This window comes from Dendrobium catenatum, unplaced genomic scaffold, assembly GCF_001605985.2.
Source record: "Dendrobium catenatum unplaced genomic scaffold, ASM160598v2 fragScaff_scaffold_1074, whole genome shotgun sequence".
In the NCBI taxonomy this organism is placed as follows: Eukaryota; Viridiplantae; Streptophyta; class Magnoliopsida; order Asparagales; family Orchidaceae; genus Dendrobium; species Dendrobium catenatum.
The window spans coordinates 746580-757941 of record NW_021319536.1 but is presented as its reverse complement, the minus strand read 5'-3'; positions in this window follow the sequence as shown (position 1 = coordinate 757941).

Here is an 11362-nt window from a genome sequence, read left to right as displayed (position 1 = left end):
GCGTCGGACGAAAAGCGCTCCGCGGCCTCCGAAACCCAGCTTTTCCTCTTTTCCCTTTCTCTTTCTCTCTCCTCAAATCAGATATTTTGTTTTAAAAATGATTTTCTCTCTCCTCAAAACGAGCTGATTTTCTTATATCATTAGGCTGATCGGCTCGGCCGATCGCCAAATCGTCCCGGGACGATCAGACCAAAATCGATCGTCCTGGACGGTTCCCAGAACTCTTTTCAGGCCGATATTTTGAACAGTACAGATCGGCCTGGACGATCTCACTATTGTCCCGGACGATCCTGGGAGGTAAATCCAAGTCAGAGAGGAGCAGTAAGGGAACGAGGTCTCACAATCTCTAGATAATAATTTGTCATCCCCACCCCTGGATGACGATCCCTTAGTAACTCGAGAGTGCTTACTAGAGCTTGCCATTCCTAGGTTGGTGCATCTAGAAGAATTCAAGAAGGGTTTGAAAGTGAATGGAAATGATTCCACTATTGGCATCTCCTTTGCTTACTCTTTAGAAAACTCCTAAATTGCATGGTCATCAAGGCAATAACATCTTCTTCCTCAGGTTATGACTGATCACTCTCCGAGTTATCCACTTTAAGGATTTTAAGGCTATATTCTTCTCATTTCGCTTTTCTCCTACATCAATCTATCTTTGAATCACTCCTTACTTGTAAGCAGTTAGTGATCCAAGAAGATTGTCAATAGAATACACATTTAAATCTTTTGACTCTGTAATAGTAGTAATTTTAGCATCATACACAGTAGGCAAATAACGAAGTATTTTATTAATCATTTCAGCATTCGTTAGTTTCCTACCTAATGCATGCAAATAAATGACTATTTGAGTGAATCTTGTGTACATGTTAGATATGGATTTATTGGGTTTCATGCAAAACAATTCATAATTATATAACAATATATATAATCTAGATTGCTTCACTTCATTAGTCCCTTTGTATGTAATAAAAAGTCTATCCCAAATATCTTTACAACTTTTATAAGTTTAAATCCGCATGCAATCTTTAGACTTAAGTACACAAAACAAACTATTTAAATATTTTGTGTTTAATTGTGCCAAGTCACATTGTTCTACAGTCCAGTCAGCAAAGGGTGTTTCAACTCTAATGCCATCTAAAAGTCTAGTTGGCCTAGTATATCATTCTTGAATTAAAATCTACATGCGATAGTCAAGCGATTGAAGAAAAGTAAATATACATGTTTTTCAAAAATTAAAAGCGATATTATCAAATAACGGAGGTCTAGTGATCGAATACCCGTCAGGTGTATTACAGTTTCCAAAAGTAGCCATTATCATTTTCAAAAAATAATCTAAACATTGAGTTTTGAAACCATATGATACCACTTATTAAATTTGGATAGGTTGTTAAACCTATGCTAATATCATAAGGCTAACCAAGAGGGGGGTGAATTGATATTTTAAAAATTCTCTTAGTAATTAAGGAAAAATTGATCTTTATATTTTTTACAAATTTAATTTTTCAACCACAAATACTAAAATGCTGAAAAATAAAAAAGTAGAAATAAAATGAACACAATAATTTATAGTGGTTCGGTCCAACAAGACCTACGTCCACTTTCTAAAGACTCCCTCTTAAGGTATTTCACTATTACCAAAGTGACTCTCATTTTGCCCCCATAGCAAGGTAGAGAAGCCTTTATAATTTTTCTTTCTTCCACCGATCTCTGGTGCGGTAGAGAACCATCGTCCTTTCAAACCCTCCAAGTGCCGGCAGAGAATCGTAATATCCTTTCACACCCTCCAAGTGTCGACAGAGAACCAACATCCTTTCACACCCTCCAAGTATTGGCAGAGAATCAGCGACCTTTCAAAGATCTTCTCTCAAGCAACTAGATAGAAGAAAAGAATAATAGTAACCAAAAATCAAAAGAGATTCTTACCTTTAAGTAACCTTGTGATCCCTTCATACTCCTCTTGCAAGAATCTCTTTCAAACACTCCCACAAACACTCTTTCACTTGCTCTTGAAAAATCATGAAGAACAACACTTTTCATGTCAAATTTAATGGACTTTTTATATGAAAGACACTAAAAACCATCCAGAAAACTGAAAATTGTCATTTTGAACATGTACGATTGTATAATAGGATCGCACTTCATACGTATGAGTTCAAAAATTGTTGTGTACGAACCTGTACGAAATATTTTTGTACACGATAATTGTCCAGTATAAACCAAATTCGTATTGTACGAAAATTTTTCTGATTCGTTGGGACAAAAATGTTCCCCACATTTCATATTTTGTACATCATTTGTACATACAAGGCATCGTACAGTACGATTTGTTCAGAAAAATTTGGCATTCATCGGGATGAAAAGGGACCCGTCAAATTTAGACTCTTGACGTCGTCCGTACGAAAAGGGTATTGTATAGTATGATCCGTTCAAAAAAAAATTGGCATTTGTCAGGACAAAAAGAGACCCGTGGGTATTGTATAGTATGATCCGTTCAAAAAAAATTGGCATTTGTCAGGACAAAAAGGGACCCGTCTAATTCGTACTTTGGACATCGTCTGTTAGAATAAGGAATCATACAATAGGATCAGTTAAGAAAAAGTTTTGAATTCGTCGGGACGAAAAGGGACCCGTCTAATTCATACTCTAGACGTCTTCTGTATGAAGAACTCTTCGTACATTACGATCAGCACTTAGAAAAATTTTCTTTCTACAGTTTGTTTAACTGCTCGTAGAAGGAAGTAACTGAACAAATAGTCGTGTATGTAATGAATTCATATAGTACGATTAGTGAAAAAAATTATAAATTTTAAAACTCCCCAAGTGTGTGTGCATAGTTACTCAATTACAATCACTCTCTTAGACAAAATAAAATGAAAAATACATACTCCATTTACAATGAACCCTAATCTAATCTGATTTGAAGTCTTCAACAATTTGGAGTATGATTTTCATAAAATATTTGTACAAAAAAAAAAATACATCCAAAATATGTTAGGAGAAACTGTAATTAAAAAATAATATTTGGAATCATAAAAAAACATGCATATTACAAGAATCTCAACAATCGAAAAACTAATTTGCAACAATCTCAACAAGTGGTAATTCTAATCTCCATTCATCTGTACATATAGTGGCAGTTTTAACTATTACTACTATGCACATATATTTATTAAATTATAGTTATTAAAGCAAGAAATATTAAATATCAAAGAAAATAGTTAAAAATTACAAAAAAAATATGAAATTTGAAAATGTAAAACCAACAAGTCGGCAGCTAGCCTAAATACTAACTTACTCACTGATATACTTAACAATTGACAACACGACCATGTCTGTCCCGTCACATCAATGACAATCACTAACTTAGCTAGCAACTATACTCAATTCTAATTTTTTTAATATTTATTTTGATAATATAAATGATTATAAAATCTTTTTATAGAATTTCTCTTAACTTTGTGGTAAGCACTTTTGCTGACCATCATTTGAAATTGTATATCCATCACTATTTTTCATTTGTACATATGAAGGATTCATCCAATGGGATTGTGATGAAAAAGTTTCATATTATTAATTCTTTAAATAATGAATTCTGCATCTGAAAAAAAATTTCAGTTACCTTCTTTTGTGTTTTTTTGGAAAGGTAAACATTTCTCCATCATAAAGAAGGAAATGTACAAGTTGCAGTAAACATGCAAGTTAAAGTGACCCATCAGGATTTTGTCCAAAATTTCATTACTTTATATAAAGAATAGAAGCTTATTACAATTACTTCCCTTTTAAGTATTAGGATAACTTCCAAAAAGAAGAGTCTTTACTATAAAGCGCATGAAACTAAACTATTAATAAATATCATAATGTTAGTTTAATAGAGAAGATTAGAATATTGGTTCTAACCTGATAAATTGTGCATGTTCTGTCATGATTGTGAACATAGCCAGAGAATGCAATGCCTACTTGATGCTTCTGCCAACCATGTTCCTGCAAGCTTTCCATTCCCATAGGTTCTCCAATTGTTTCTTCTTTTGGCATACCAGAAATCAGACGAGTAACGGAGCACTCATTATGCTATGAAGATCAACCATGGATATTTTTGACGACCGGGTGTTAACAAGCTATGTTAGATGAACCTGTACAGCTTAGCATTTTTTTTTTAATTTTCTTAGAAAATATCATATGGTCAAGCATTAATATGACACATTCCAAAATATTATATAGGTTGATGTATGGGCAACCTCTATGTTATACAGAATAAATAGAGTGAATACTCTTATGAAAAAAATAAAAAAATTATGAATGGCATTGAATACATTTTCTTATATTAATGCTTGCTGGACCTAACATGAGAATGTTCAGAAAAAATTTATTGTCTATTACATTTTTTTTACTCTTTTTGTAAGTGTGAATCTTCGTGAAAAGCATAGACTTCACGATTGCCGCGAGGTTCTTAGCACACAATAAATTAGACTAATTGCTTGAAGTTGATTTAGGAATGTTTTTTTTATTTTTCTGATTCCATTCATACTTGTTCACACCTTAAAGCATTACTTGTTCTAATGGAGTCTGACCTTTTTTTATCAAACGTTTACATGCAATACCTTGACCTATAGTTGACTTACGTTCAAGATGTGAGTACGCATGCATTAAACAGAAACTCTCAACCAAAAGCAATTAATATTTTTGGTCAATTACGATTTTAAGCCGTCAAATTCGTAAAATCATGCTGCTCTCTTTGGTTTGATGGTTGGGAGTTTGACTCACAATTAAGGGGTCTTGGATTCAAATCTCGTGTATGTCATTGGGAGATTTTCATACATACCACAAAATTATCAAAATTCTCATGTTAGGTCAAATTTAGCAGTCACAAAAAAAACTGCTAATATAACTTATTTAAATTAAAATATATTGTTATACAAATATTTTGATGTGATTTACTTATTAAAATGATATATAAATAAATATGGAAGACAGTGAGGATGTAAAAGGAGGGCTCAGTGACTCTATCAAACTGAGGTAAAAGAATGACATAGTGAATTCACATGATTGAGGATGTGAAAGGAAGATTCAACAACTCCGCCTGACTGAGGAGGTGAAAGGAGGGCGTACACGGCGACTTCGCCAGACTGAGGAGGTGAAAGGAGGACTCAACAACTCCACCAAATTGGGGAGGTGAAAGGAGAGTCTTTAGGTGTGAAGAATATGTATAGGTGCAGTATTCACCTATTGTAAGGGAGAAGGGCTTTAACGCCTAGTTGTGGCTTCAAGGGAGTCACTATTTAGTGCAATACCCATGGAGGACTCTTGGGGAGTGGACGTAGGTCACGTTTACCGAACTACTATAAATTTGGTTTGCATTATTTACTTTTCGTATTTACTTTTAGTACTTCTATTTGTTATAATCTAATTTTATGCACTCTGGTTTTATTGTGGTTGAACTAGTGATAGTAAAAATTATTGTGTTTGATTGTGGTTCATATTTAATTTAAAAGAAATAAAAATATATTATTGTTATTTTATAAAATCTTAAAACACAAAAATTAGTACTCTCTTCAGTTGCGTTGTTTCAGTTATTCAAATGATTTTGTATAAAATCAAGTTTTGATTTTCATTCAAAAATATTTTTGAAGAAAATTTTTAATTCACTAATTCAGCTCCCCCTTTTTTAGTGTACCATCTTCAGTATTATAGCACAATTGTGCACTTACAATTGGTATCATAATCAGATTCTCTTGTATTATTATTTTAGCACCTAGAGTTTGATCTAATAGCAAATTTTTAAAGCTATAATACTACTGAAGGGTATTCTATTACATGTCCACTTTTGTTTAATAATATACCATTCAATTTTTGAAAAATTTGCCTATATACATTTTGTAATTTATTAATTTTTGCATGTGGCACATGATTCAAATAGGATATGCTTTACCTTCTTGTATCATTAATGGCATAAAAATTGATATTCTCTTTACTAAATGGTCAAAAAAATTTATTTACTTTGCAACATATTAAATTTTATATTCAATTATGTTAAATCTCTTTAACAGAATCTAAAGATCATAATATTTACTCTATGGATAATCTTTTGGGCTCGCTAATTTACTTATGAGCAAAATGTGAGCCAAAGGCTTTTAGATGCATGTGATCAAAAGAAATAACGAATAATGACATTAAAGGCTGATGACACTGAGAGTAACAATTCAGGAGTTGATGGGAGGGAAGATATTGCATTGATGACACAACAATTCAAGAGCTTTTTGAAATGTAAACATAAGAGTCCCTTAAATAAGAGCAAAGGTAAAACTTATAAATCTAGTAAGTTTTCTTCTAACATAGTTTGTTTTGAGTGTAGGAAGCTAGAAACTTCATATTAAGTTACCCCACCATTAAGTTTAGCCCTACGAAGGAAAAGGGTGAGGATAAAGAAAATTCCAAAAAAGGGCAAGCAAAAGCTTCAAAAAGCATTCTATACAAACTCAGGTTTAGATTCTTCAGAATTGAACCAAAAGAGGGGGTAGAAAATTTGTGCTTAATGACTAAAGATAACATTGGGAACTCTGATAATGATGAGGTATGCAAACTTTCATATAATGATTTATTTTACATATCTTAATGAATGTACGACTCATATAAAAACTTGAAAACATAGCCTCACTTTTGAAAAGGAAACTTTAAAATTTAAAAGAATAACATGAGCATTTAACTAATATCCATTAAAGTTTAATAATTGAGCACATTTCATTAGTTATGGAGCATGAATCACTAATAGAAGAAATTAACTCAATAAATAAATAACTTGTTCACATGAATCCTTTAAAAATTAACATATTGAGTTAGAAGAAGCATTCAAATAATTAGAAGAACTTGTATTAGAACTAGAAAATAATGAACATGTATTAAAGGTAGAAGTTGGTTTATAAAAAAGTGTAAATGAATATTTAAAGCATAAACTAAGTGTACTGCATGATAATACACTCGGGCCTATGCATACATTTAATGCACAGCTTAGGAAATAATATGCATTATACATCCCCTGGAAGAGATACTATCTCCCATATAGACTTGTAAGCCAACACATTTCTAAGGAGGTATGTTAGGATGCATTGCATGCACTTGCACTCTACATCATAGAACACATTTAGCTTGGATCCCTAAGGAATTGTCATCACAACATTATATTAATACATTTAAGCATAAGGTGAGACCCAAACCTACTTGTGTTCCCAAACTTAACATATGATTTATTTGTACGTATGCTCTAATAGGAGGTCTAGTTAGATTATGTAGTACTTGGACAATGATTGCTCGAGGCATATAATGGAAGATCTAAAGTAATTCATTACACTGGAAGCCAGGAGTGGTGGTAAAGTCATTTTGAGAGATAATACACTAGGAAGGTGGTAGGTATAAGTATAATTAACAAAACTAGCTAATTTATAATAAAAACTCTTATGTTAGTTGAATCTTAAAATATAACTTGCTTAGTATTAGCCAATTGTGTCACAAAGGCTTTAATATTGAATTTCTTTATAATAAATGCCTAGTTCTTTTAAATTGAAAAAAATGCTTTAAGAAGTATGAGAATAAATAAGGATTGTTGCAACTCGAGCCTATGAATTTATGCTTTTGATAATAACAAATATTGTGGCTCACTTTCTGTTGTCTAACTGTATTTGCAATATATTTTTCTTTCTGTGTTTATTAACATTTTAGGATTACAATGCACCTTAAAAGGCTCAAGTTTTGATAGAACATGTTCTATTTGTAATTTTCATTAATATATTTTTTGGTTTGTAAGGTGTTTGCTTGCTTGTAATCTTGCTCATTTATTTCTATTTTAGAGTTCTCTGTTTTTGCTCACATCGTCCGGGATGAGCTAAACATCGGCCTGGACGATCAGCTGAAAATAGAAACCCTAATTAGGGCATCCTGATTAAGGCAGTTGTCATTAAGCACATCATCCTGGACGATATTCATATCGGTCGGGACGATAGGCTCAAAATAGAAAGAATCAGTCACCATATCTATTTAGGTATTCTTTACTTTTTGACATTATCTAGGACATCGTCCTGGATGATGCAACACAATTATAACTAAATTAATCTAATAATTAAGAAAAATAATTAAGTCTTGATTGATATGATCACATCATCGTGGATGATTGCAGGATCGGCTGAGACGATCAGTTCAAAAACCTTAGTTATTCTTGGACAATCACATATCAAACAACTTCTATTTAGGGTGATGCTCTAGACGATATGTGCTGATTTGAACTAATCATACATGATGATATAATATCAGCCTGGATGATATGAATAAAAACCTTCTGATCGTCCTAAATCGTCCTGGCTGATTGAGCTCATTTTGCACTAAACGTACAAGACGATATTCATATCGTCCTGGACGATAAAGTCGGCAAGTTGTAATTAATGAGCTTGTTTAGATCTCTTCTATTTAAACTTTGATAAGGCTCTTAGTATGTGTCTTTGTTGGCCATTGAAGCTTCATTCTTCTGGAGGAAACTTAAAGAGAGAGCTTCAAAGGGATAGAGGAAAGGGTGAAGTTTGAGAGAGGGAGAAGATCCTTGAAGGGGGTTTCAAGGGAGTGTGGAGGGGATTTCACACGGTTGCTCTGACAAGCTAGCACCTTAGTACCATCAGATTCAAGGCTTATCTTGAGGGAAGTTTTAAGAAGAAGAGGATTTCTTTGGTGTCAAAGGGCCCGGCTACTCCGCCACACCGGGGAAGGTGGAAGTGATTTTGTAAGGGCTTCTCCGCCTAGCTGTGGGGGCTAAAGGAGAGACATGAGTTTAGTGCAGTACTCGGAGGGTGCCTCCGAGGAGTAAACGTAAGTCAATGTTTGACCGAACCACTATAAATCTGGTGTGTTCTTTCATTTATTATTTCCATATTTAATTTATACACTTTGATTTTATTTATGTTGAATCTTGGTTTTGGATGTGATTATATTTTTAGTTAAAGAAGTTTTAATATCCAATTCACCTCCTCTTTTGATTAGCCTTGGGACTAGTTCATAAGGGCTTAACATCCCTAACGAAGTTTCTAGTACCATCAGAGCACTTTCAAGTGGTATCAGAGTGGGATTCATAAAAATGAGTTTTTGAAAACTTTTGAATTTTGATCCATGGTCAATTTTTGTAATCGTAAATTGTGGAAGGTTATTCAATCACCCGACCACCTTTGTTTGAAAATATTACTTTTAATTTTTGGAAAATTTGCATGTCTACTTTCTTGCAATCAATTGATTTTCGAATGTGGCAAATAATTTTAACTGGTTATTTTATACTGTCACATACTATAAATGAAATTAAAATATATTTTTTTAATCAATGGAGTAGAGAAGAACAAATCAATTCTCAATTGAATGCTAAATCATTAAACTATTTTTTCTATGCTTTAAATCCTGATGATTTTTTGTTTATATTCACGTATTCTACTAGCAAGGAAATTTGGAATAAATTACACACTATATACGAAGGCACTAGTGAAATCAACCAATCCAGATTAAATATTTTAATGCATGATTATAAACTTTTTTGCATGAAACCTTATGAGATGATCTTAGACATCTATATAAGATTTATTTAAATTGTGACATCATTATATACTTTAGGTAAAGAATTTCAAACTTTAAAAAGTCAATAAAATTCTACATTGTCTATTTGATAAGTTTGGTGACAAAGTTGTTTCTATTTGTGAATCAAAAAATTTGAATGAATATTCTATTGATGATTTGATTGGCTCACTCATTGCTTATGAGTAAAGTTTAGGCTAAAGACTTTTAGATGCAGGAGATATGATAGTACTAAACACTAAAAACATGAAGAAAAGTGGCTTAGTTGGTGACGAAAGAGATGACTTATCAAGCAAATTAAAAAGCTCACCAAAGCATAAGCATTAATATAAGTGGAATAAAGGTAAAAATGATAAGAATGTTAAGATTTCTTCTGATATTATTTTCTTTGGATGTAGGAAGCCTGGACATATGAAAAATTAATGATATAATTTGAGAACTCTTCTTACAAAAGAAAAGGGTAAAGCTATGCAAATTGTGAAAAGAGCAAATAATAAAAAGCAAAAAATCTCATAGGTAGACCTTGCTTATGAATCATCAAACAAGGAGCAAGATGATGTTTAAACCATTGTTTGTGTGTTTATTTTTTTGTGTGTGCTTTTTTTTTATTTTATGTGTTTTCTTTAGGTTTATTCTTTTTTCATTCTATCTTTATTTTAAAATTTTATATTTGTCTTTATTTTTCTTTTTGTGAAGTTCTCTCTGTTCAACACATACGTTCACTTTTCTAAAAATAAAAAACCTACCTCCTATTTTTCTTGAATTCTTATGTAAGTTGTGATTAACTTCTTTAAGAAAAAAAAGTCAAAGGAAGGAAACTCATAATTTTGTCTCTCTATCTCTTTTCTTAAAGAGGTTATTTTACTTTTGATTCAAAATCTTCATCATATTATAAATTGGATTTTTAAACTGATCTTTTTTATCTCTCTATATTTTGTTTATCACATAGGGATCTTTTGCAAGTTGTTGAATCTATCTCATAATTTTTTTAATCAAGTAGTTCATTTTATCAATAGAATGTGTTTGCTTTTTTTTTTTAAATTTCAGAAAAATGACATATTAAAAAAAAGTGGCAATGACGCCAAAATTGAGAAAGATACATAAAGTGTATCGAAAATTAAAAGATGTGCTAAGTGCACAAAAAACCTGACAATAGGCATAAAATGAGCTCATAAAAAGTAATGCTTACCTATCTTGTATTTCTTAAAACTTAAGAAAATCCTTGATATTTTTAATAGTTGAGCTTAAAAATTATGATTCCTAATTTACCAATTTTTGTATTAATCTTTTATTTGATATGTTTTATGAAAGAATTTTTAAAAAATCAGTATTTTTCTTTTAATTTGTTCCTTGATTTTGATATTTGATTAAAAATTATTTGAGCCTTTAAAAGAACTTGAGCTTGGATTAACAATTATTAAATTTCTAATCTTTTCTGGATTATGCATTGTCAATCTATTCCTTAATAAGTTTTTGAATAAAATCAAGAGGTAACTTTCTCATTTTCAAAGTCTTTTTTATTAGGGTTCATTTTATTTGTTTGTGCACCTTCTTTTTTTGATAATGTCAAAAGGGGATAACTTATTATTGTATTTATATCTTTTTTTTTTCAAAAAATAAAAATTACAAAAAAAAAATTGATTTCCCCTTTTTTAAAAGTTTTATTATAATAAGGATAAACTATTTTTTTCTTTTTTGTTAATCCAACCTGTAATATTTATCATCATTAAAAATGGGGAGATTGTTATAACTCGAGCCTATGAGTTTATGC